Source organism: Nomascus leucogenys, chromosome 5 (genome assembly GCF_006542625.1).
Source record: "Nomascus leucogenys isolate Asia chromosome 5, Asia_NLE_v1, whole genome shotgun sequence".
In the NCBI taxonomy this organism is placed as follows: domain Eukaryota; kingdom Metazoa; phylum Chordata; class Mammalia; order Primates; family Hylobatidae; genus Nomascus; species Nomascus leucogenys.
Genome location: NC_044385.1, coordinates 88,807,008 through 88,817,429, shown reverse-complemented (window position 1 = coordinate 88,817,429; position 10,422 = coordinate 88,807,008). Strand labels below are relative to the sequence as shown.

Genomic DNA, 10,422 nt, shown 5'->3' with positions numbered 1-10,422 from the left:
TACTTGGTAAAAGTCATTGCCATTCTCTAGTCTCAATAAACCAGGGGCACAATGCACTGTGGAAAGCTGCAGGGACCTCTGCCCTTGAAAGTGGGGTATAGTTCAAGGTTTCTCCCCATGTGATAGTCTGAAATATGGCCTCGTGGGATGAGAAAGACCTGACTGTCCCCCAGCCCGACACCCGTAAAGGGTCTATGCTGAGGTGGATTAGTAAAAGAGGAAAGCCTCCTGCAGTTGAGATAGAGGAAGGCCACTGTCTCCTGCCTGCCCCTGGGAACCGAATGTCTCGGTATAAAACCCGATTGTACATTTGTTCGGTTCTGAGATAGGAGAAAAACCACCCTATGGTGGGAGGTAAGACATGTTTGCAGCAATGCTGCCTTGTTATTCTTTACTCCACTGAGATGTTTGGGTAGAGAGAAACATAAATCTGGCTTATGTGCACGTCCAGTCATAGTACATTCCCTTGAACTTAATTATGACATAGATTCTTTTGCTTACATGTTTTTTGCTGACCTTCTCCTTATTATCACCCTACTCTCCTACTACATTCCTTTTTCCTGAAATAATAAAAATAATAATCGGTAAAAACTGAGGGAACTCAGAGGCTGGTGCCGGTGCAGGTCCTTGGTATACTGAGCGCCGGTCTCCTGGGCCCACTGTTGTTTCTTTATACTTTGTCTGTGTGTCTTATTTCTTTTCTCAGTCTCTCATCCCACCCAACTGGAAATACCCACAGGTATGGAGGGGCAGGCCACCCCTTCATCTGGCATCCAATGTGGGGCTCGAACCCATGACCCTGAGATTAAGAGTCTCATGCTCTACCAACTGAGCTAGCTGGGCTTTTAAATAATGAAACTTAACACTGTACTTAAAGGGCTGTTCTGCTCAAATCATAAATGTGCACGCTAGTTGTTCACTAGTAATTAAAACTACTCGTACACATTTAATCAACATTTTCACAAGCGTTTTGCCTTAACTAAAAATTTATATCAACATGAAGTCCTAGAATTATACTGCATGAGCCCCCAGGATTTGGAGAACATCATTCACGCTTCTTAATCCAAAAACTTGGGTGCATATGCAGTATAATTCCGACTGGAAATACCCACAGGTATGGAGGGGCAGGCCACCCCTTCAAAAGGAGATTTGGGAAGAACCAAATACAGCACTGACGAATTCTTAATTATTATTTCGGATCCAAATAAAGCCAGGTTATCCTATAATGTTGCTGAACTATAAAGGAGTAGTCGCCCTCTAGTGTATTTCTCAATCTCTCAGTAAATGAAGTATCTTTTGGACCTTGTTATGGTACGTAGTTGGGGAGGAAGTGGGTATGTATGTCAGACATGATAAATCCACTCCAACTTTCCTATCTAACATTTTCAATTCTTTCCTTCTTGTCATGCCAGCTAAATAATGGCATTCAGAATTCTCTAAATGTAGGCCAGCAATGCATAAAAGCTTCAGTCAAACAAACAAGTGGTTAGAGGCACCTTCAGCTATACAAAATAATACGTTAAACAGAAATCGCTGAGAAATACATATATATCAATGAATATATCAATATTCATTGATATGTGTGTATTTATCGTATATCAAACAAGAGAAAGAAAGTTCTCAGCATCACCAAATATCAGAGAAATTCAAACCAAAACCACAATAAGATACCATCTCACACCAATCAGAATGGCTATTATTAAAAAATCAAACAACAGATGCTAATGAAGCTGCAGAGAAAGCAGAATGCATATACACTGTTGGTGGGAATGTCAGTTAGTCCAGCCAGTGTAGAAAGTATTCCAGAGATTTCTCAAAGAACTTAAAACAGAGCTATATATCAATGTTTCAGTGTTATATTTCACCCTCCTTGTTTTAACACCATTATAGCCCATTACTACACATGTTCCTCAGGTATTTGGTGATATGTATTACCAGGGCGATATGGTTTGGCTGTGTTCCCACCAAAATCTCAAATTGAATTGTATCTCCCAGAATTCTGTTGGGACCCATGGGAGAGGTAATTGAATCATGGGGGTTGGTCCTTCCTGTTCTATTCTTGTGATACTGAATAAGCCTCAGGAGATCTGGTGGGTTTACAGGGGTTTCAACCTTTGCTTCTTCCTCATTTTCTTTTCTGATGCCATGTAAGAAGTTCATTTGTTCTCCCGCCATGATTCTGACACCTCCCCAGCCATGTGGAACTGTAAGTCCAATTAAACCTCTTTTTCTTCCCAGTTTCAGGTATGTTTTTATCAGCAGCATAAAAATGAACTAATACAGTAAATTGGTACCTATAGTGGGATGTTGCTGAAAAGATTCCTGAAAAATGTGGAAGTGAATCTGGAACTGGGTAACAGGCAAAGGTTGGAACAGTTTGGAGGGCTCAGAAGAAGACGTGAAAATGTGGGAAAGTTTGCAACCTCCTACATATTTGTTCAATGACTTTGACAAAAATGCTGATAGTGATATGAATAAGGTCCAGGCTGAGGTGGTCTCAGATGTAGATGAGGAACTTGTTGGGAACTAGAGCAAAGGTGACTTTTGTTATATTTTAGCAAAGGGACAGGCGGCATTTTGCTCCTGCCCTAGAGATTTGTGGAACTTTGAACTTGTGAGAGATGATTTAGGGTATCTGGCTGAAGAATTTGCTAAGCAACAAAGCATTCAAAAGGTGATTTAGGCGCTGTTAAAAGCATTCCACTTTAAAAGGGAAACAGAGCATAAAAGTTCAGAAAATTTGCAGCCTGACGATGCAGTCAAAAAGAAAATCAATTTTTTTGAGGAGAAATTCAAGCTGGCTGCAGAAATTTGCATAAGTAACAAGGAGCTGCGTGTTAATCACCAAGACGATGGGGAAAATGTCTCCAGAGCATGTCATAGGTCTTCATGGCAGCCCCTCCCATCACATACCCAGAAGTCTAGAAGAAAAACATGGTACTGTGGGCTAGGCCGAGGGTCCCCATGCTGTGTGCAGCCTAGGGATTTGATGCCGTTTGTCCCAGCCATTCCAGCTGTTGCTGACAGGGGCCAAGGTACAGCTCAGCCCATGGTGTCGGAGAGTGAAAGCCCCAATTCTTGGCAGCTTCCACGTGGTGCTGAGACTGTGGGTGCACCCAAGTCAAGTATTGAGGTTTGGGAACCTCCATCTAGATGTTGGAAGGTGTATGGAAATGCCTGGATTCCCAAGCAAAAGTTTGCTGCAGGGTGGGGCCCTCATGGAGAACCTCTGCTAGGGCAGTGCAGAAGGAAAATGTGGGGTTGGAGCCCCCACACAGAATCCCTACTGGGGCACTGCCTAGTGGAGCTGTGAGCAGAGGGCCACCGTCCTCCAGATCCCAGAACTGTAGTTTCACCAAAAGCTTGCACTGTGCACCTGGGAAAGTCACAGACACTCAACACCAGCCTGTGAAAGCAGCCAGGAGGGGGGCTATACCCTGCAAAGCCACAGGGGCAGAGCTGCCCAAGACTATGGGAACCCACCTCTTGCATCAGTGTGACCTGGATGTGAGAACCCTGGAGTCAAAGGTGTTCATTTTGGAGCTTTAAAATTTGACTATCTCGCTGGATGTTGGACATGTTTGGGGCCTGTAACCCCTTTGTTTTGGCCAATTTCTCCCATTTGGAATGGCTGTATTTACCCAATACCTGTATCCCAATTGTATCTAGGAAGTGACTAGCTTGCTTTTGATAATACAGGTTCATAGGTGGAAGGGACTTGCCTTATCTCAGATGAGACTTTGCACTGAAGACTTTTGAGTTAATACTGAAATGAGTTAAGACTTTGAGGGACGTTGATAAGACATGATTAGTTTTTGAAATGTGAGGACATCAGATTTGGAGGGGCCTTGGACAGAATGTTATGGTTTGGCTGTGTCCCCACTCAAATCTCAACTTGAATTGTATCTCCCAGAATTCCTAGATGTTGTGGGAGGGACCCAGGGGAGGTAATTGAATCATGGGGGCTGTGCTTTCCCATGCTATTCTCATGATACTGCATAAGTCTCCCAAGATGTGATGGGTTTATTAGGGGTTTCCACTTTTGCTTCTTCCTCGTTTTCTCTTGACAACACCATGTAAGAAGTGCCTTTCCCTTCCCACCATGATTCTGAGACCTCCCCAGCCATGTGAAACTGTAAGTCCAATTAAACCTTTTTATTTTCCCAGTCTCAGGTATGTTTTCTTTTTAGCAGCATGAAAATGAAATAATAAACAGGGTTCTGAAATTCTTTTGTATAGAAGTTATTTATTTCTCATAGTGTGTACCTGAATCTTGAACCACACTTAAATTTGACCCTATTTATATTCTACCAGAAATGGAGGGTATTTGTGGTGGATCCTGAGGAGAATGAGCATTTCTTTTCATGATACGTACACTAATTGAGACTCTCACAAGATTTTCAAGCTGAGAAAGTCTAGTTGTTTTGGACACAGAAAGAAAAACTACTTTTACTAGTAAAAAGTCTCAGAAATATGTGGGTGTTCAAGATTACCAGTTGCTTCTTGATCCAGCCAGCTGTACCCATTTCATAATTCACAATTCACTTCTTCCAAGTAATGACCTAACTTTGGCATGAAAAACCAAAAAGGCTATGAATGTAATTGTCATTGTAATTTGGCAACTCAAACAATTAAATATTGTTTACCTTTTTAGCAATATTAAATCTGTAGATTCAAAAAACAAGAGACTATTTTAGAGCTGTTACGGAAATTGTTTCTTTCTCAGACTATAACTTGAGATGAAAGTTAAAGACACGAGCTTGTCATTTTCTTTTTTAACACTCAAGTACACTCAAATAATATAACCCACATTATGGTCTTTATAATCACAGTCACTCTCACAGTGATCAAGTTTCAGAAGCCAGTTGAGCTCCCAAGGCCAGTGGTTCAATTGGCACTTCATCAAAATCAACCACAAGTGATTGCAGGCTTACTTGTGATGCCATTATATGCCACAGTTTACTCATCTCATATTCCATTTCTAATTGGCATGTAATTCAGAATTGCAGTCAAGCCCAAAAGGCACGAACAAACCATGTCTAAATTTCCTCTGTTGAGTTCTTCCCCTGGGACCACTTCTGATACAAATTCTGCAGTAGTCTGAGTTAAGTCAGGAGACATAAACCACACAGTAAGTTAAACAGGTTGAAGTTTAATACAAATAATTAACTATGATTAAAATAACTATAAAATATAAGGAAACTATATATTTTGCTAGGACAGAGAGAGAGGACTCAACAAAGGACATACATGGAAGAGGTTCAACCTTCACTGGGGATGTTGTGGTGTAGCCACTGGATAGCAGAGAATTTTGCTTGGTGAACCAGGCCAGAGCTGGTCTGAAGACGCTGGGAAACCCTCTGGAGTCCACATTATGTAGGGGCTTGCTGAAGGAATCTGGACAGCCTGCTGCTTCTGATTTTCATGTCAAGGGTGCAGAGGAAAGGTAATTGCTAGACTGGTGCTGGGCTGAGAGAACAGATTCTGAGGCTGTGATCAGGTGCCACTGGATATTTTCACACCCATACTCATCACCCTATCCCACACTAGAAAATGCAAAAGGTCCCTTACTCTATATTATAACGTCTTTAATAAGTCCTCTAATGAGAAAGTTAGACATTGTGCTCATTTTAAATAAGAAATGCTTAAAGGAATTTTTTTTTTATTGTAATTTTTTTGAGTTAGAGTCTCGCTCTGTTGCCAGGCTGGAGTTCAGTGGGACAACCTCAGCTTACTGCAACCTCCATCTCCTGGGTTCAAGTGATTCTCCTGCCTCAGCCTCCCGAGTAGCTGGGACTACAGGCACATGCCATCACACCAGGCTGATTTTTGTGTTTTCAGTAAAGACGAGGTTTCACCATATTGGCTAGGATGGTCTCAATCTCCTGACCTCTTGATCCACCCGCCTTGACCTCCCAAAGTGCTGGGATTACAGATGTGAGCCACCTAGGCCATAAATGTTATTATTTACTTAGATAAATAATATATCTTATGTATATACATTAAATTATGCATTTGAAGTTGAAAGGCAATGAACTGATAACTGAAACCTATAATATATTTGGCAAAATCTTACCAGAGTTTAAAAGATTGTTATAATTACTATTATTTTAATGTTCTTTTATCAGAACTATACAGAAATGTTTATATTCATCAAAAATTATAGACTCAAAAACATAAGGGTCAAAGAACAATACTATATGGAGCAATTGGCATACCATCTAAATATAATACTTTAATAATATTGCTCAAAAACTAGTAAGTAAAACAGACAAAATTTGTAAGAATCTAGACTTTAATCACTTAATTAACATATTTAATCTAAGAGATATACAACCAAATATGAAAATAAATTTTTAGTCATAAACATGGATATTTTCCAAATATTGTATTTTTGTTTTTCAATTCTCAACTCTATTTAGGAACACCATTCCTTAGGCTTTCCACTCACAAAATCAATCTATTTTTTTGAGATGTTGATAACGGTTTATTGATTTTTTACAACACTTGATAGTTCTCCATGGTATTAAAAAGAACACATCTCACATTTAAGAATTTTATGGGAGTCCTTATAGCATCTTACCAGGCGGGCCTCTAGTGAGTAGTAGTATCCACAACAGGAAGCTTCCAAGTAGCTATAAAGCAGGCAGGCCTAAGCTTTCCGTCCCTGTGTCTTTCACACATATTAGAACTGCAAGTTTCTGTGACTGATTTTACATCTAATTGGAGTCTCTGACAATAAAACTCTTTTGGAATTCTCTTGACTTTTAATTTCTGAACTTAAAGTTTTTATCCAGCCCTTGAATAATATATACATTTTGAGAAAAAATTACTGGTTTGTTATAGGGCCCTAGTGGAGATAGATGATTTGCCCAGACATATCTATCTTGCAAGAGTTTTCTCTGAAGTAAGATATTCAAGGTAGGGTAAGTATCAGAAAGTTCTATTATAAAATGGAATAATAGTGCAATCACAAGTCTAGCTGGGCCCCTGATGTCTCAGCTGGCTACAAAAGCATCATCATTTTTGGATACAGAAATGACTTCCTGATGTCAATCATGGATGAAAATTTTTAATTTTCCTGTGAAGATTATGACAGTAAATATTTAAAGCTTTACAGGCTGTATTAGTCTGTTCTCACACTGTTATAAAGAACTACCTGAGACTGGGTAATTTATTTTAAAAGAGGTTTAAATGACTCATAGTTCCACAGGCTGAATAGAAAATATATTTTGAAGGCCTCAGGAAACTTCACAATCATGGCAGAAGGTGAAGGGGAAGCACACACATCTTTACAGTGGCAGAGCAGGAGAGAGAGAATGAAGGAGGAGGTGCCACACTTTTAAACCATCAGATCTCATGAGAACTCACCCACCATAATGAGAACAGCATAGGTGAAACTGCTCCAATGATCCAATCACTTCCCACCAGGTCCCTCCCTCAACACGTGGAGATTACAATTCGATATGAGATTTGGGTGGGGACACAGAGCCAACCCATATCACAGGCTATATGATGTTTATTGAAGTAACTCAACTTTGCCATCATAGTGTGAAAGCAGCCATAGAAAATTCATAAATGAATGAGCATGGCTGTATTCCAATAAAATATTTTATAAACTGCAGTGATCTAGATTGGGCCTGTGGAATCTAGTTTGCAAAAACCTTGCTTATGTTATTAACTATCTGATAAAAATATCTAGTTTCCCGATGGGACTTCATGTCAGAGAAGAGGACAGTTCCAGTGGAGATATGACATAATGATGACAGAATAATAACTAGCCATAGAACTAGGTAACTCATGATATGGGCTCAATGTTAGGCAAGGAGGTTTGCCATAGAATAAATTACCCCAAAGTTAACTGAACTATATATTTCTACAGAGAGTATTGGACTGTAGCTAAGGATCGTAATGTAGGATCAGGTCCCTGCCTTACCCAAGACTATACTACTAAGTTAGACCAGTAGAGGTCACAGACTTGTGCAAGAGAATTGAAATTGTTGTCATCAATAGCCTGCAAAAATGGTACTACTTGAAAAGAATCTTATATTAAAAAGGAAAAAATCTGAAATGATAAAATTGACTAAGCATGTGCATCTGATTCTGTGCGTATCATGACAATAAACTATTGTAAAAAAAGTTAAATTCTAAAAAGACTTAATCTGACAAATGAGGACTTAACCAACATGATTTCCCAGTTTACTATAATTATAGAGCAATTAAGACAGTGCTGTGATGGTGAAATTATTGACATTTTGATAAATGAAACAGAATAAAGTGTCCAGAAAAAGAACTGCACATTTATGATCAATTGATTTTCAACAAAAGTGTCAAAGCAAAATAATGGGGGAAGGAAAATCTTTAAAAAAAATATTCTGGAAAAAGTGGATGATTCTATGGCAAAAAAGAATATAAATATAATCTTACATTATAAGCAAAATAAATTGAAATGGACCATAAACCCAAATATTACAACTAAAACACAAAACTTGCAGAAGAATCTGTAAAATAAAATATGATTCTTATATAAGTATCAAATTATAACTTTATAAACATGAAAAACTCTTGTTCTTTAAATAGTATTATTAAAAAGAAAAAATGCCAGTAGGAAATTATTAGCAATACATGTACCTAATTATTAATGCATATGTAAATAATTTACCAACCAATAATGAGAATACAAGTAACACAATGAAATATTACCAAACATGTTGAAAAAGCTTATTTAAAAAATACCCAATAAACAGAAAAAATAGATTGTCAACATCACTATATCAGGGAAATGAAAATTAAAATAACCATAAGCTATCATTACATACTTATTGGAGTTGCTAAAATTGAAAAGACGTACATAATTCAAGGTAAGGAACTACATGAAACAACTGTGGTACAACATTGTACAATTGTTTTTCATTTTGCCATTTCACTTTTTGTTATTTAAAAAGGAATCAAAAGCCTGTATTTGTACAAAGACTTGTACTCAAATATTCACAAAAGTTTTATTTCCAAAAGCCAAAACCTGACAACGTCCCAACAATCTATCAACAAGTGAAAGGACAAACAATACTTATATGTCCATATTTTGAAGTGCTACTTATCAAGAGATAGAAATTAACTTTTGATACATATAACAATGTGAGTTAATCTCAGACTCATTTTACTGAATTAAAGGAGCCAAGCACAAGGCCGGGCGCAGTGGCTCACGCCTATAATCCTATCACTTTGCGAGGCCGAGGTGGGCAGATTGCCTGAGCTGAGGAGTTCTAGACCAGTCTGGGCAACATGACAAAACCCCATCTCTACTAAAAATACAAAAAATAGAATAATGGTTCACTGCAGTCTGGAACTCCTGAGCTCATGTGATTCTCCTGCCTTGGTGCTCTGAGTACCTGGAACTACAGGCATGCACCACTATGCCCAGCTAATTTTGTATTTTTTGTAGAAATGGGCTTTCACTATGTTGCACAGGCTAGTCTCGAACTCCTGCATTCCAGCAATCTGCCTCCTCTCAGTGCTGGGACTACAGAAACCATGCACAGCCAGAATACTTTTAAACCTTAAAAGTTATGGAAATTTTGTAATATGTGATAATATAAATGAACTTTGAAGGACCATATGCTAAGTAAAATAAGCCAGGCACAGAAAGACAAATACTGCATAATTCCACTTACATGAACTATCTCAGTCAGATTCATAGGATCAAAGAGTGGAGTGGTGGTTACCAGAGGCTGGAAGAAGGTGAAAATGGGGAGTTACTAATCAAGGGGCAGGAAGTTTCAGTAAAGCAAGATTAATAAAATCTAGAGATCTGCTCTGCAACATCCCGCCTATGTTATCAGCAATACTGCAGTGTAAGCTTAAAAGTTTAAGAGTAGATCTTGTGTTAAGTGTTGTTACCACAATAAAATAAAATAAGTAGTAAGAAAGCCCCTATAACTTGTACAAGCTATCAATATATCTCTGCGTATTTGTTCTGCATAGATGTTTTAAAAACGTTAGCTGTAATATTACATTATACATGCATATAATATTTTGATAAGATATATGACACTAAGGAATGCTGTGACTTGTTATGGGCCATATGTGTGCTTCTCCATTTGATCTTGTGTGCAAATTTTACAGAGCTTCCAATCTAACATATAAATTTGTTCTCTTTATTTTCATAATAGGAGGGAAAAAAGAAAAAAGTGATTTTGTATGGGCAGGGTGTCAAGTTACATAGGATGAACTGCAAAGTCTCTGAGAAAAGACATAGTTAAAATGACAAAAAGAGTCATGACATATGTTGGTGAGACCATTTCAGAAGTCTCCACAGTAAATGCAAAGGCCAAGGATATAAAGCACTCATGAGTTTGGCATTTTTCTAGTTCCGCAAGAGTCAGTGTATCTGGGGGAGAATGTGTGAAAATGAGAGTTGCATTA

At 38.4% G+C, this 10,422-nt stretch overlaps 1 non-coding gene across 1 annotated transcript; it reads right to left on the bottom strand.

Annotated features, from left to right (window-relative positions):
• Positions 1 to 770: 770 nt before the first annotated feature.
• On the bottom strand, positions 771 to 843 carry TRNAK-CUU. The gene has a single exon. It is a non-coding gene; the product is annotated as a tRNA-Lys (tRNA).
• Between the last annotated feature and the right edge of the window lie 9,579 nt (positions 844 to 10,422).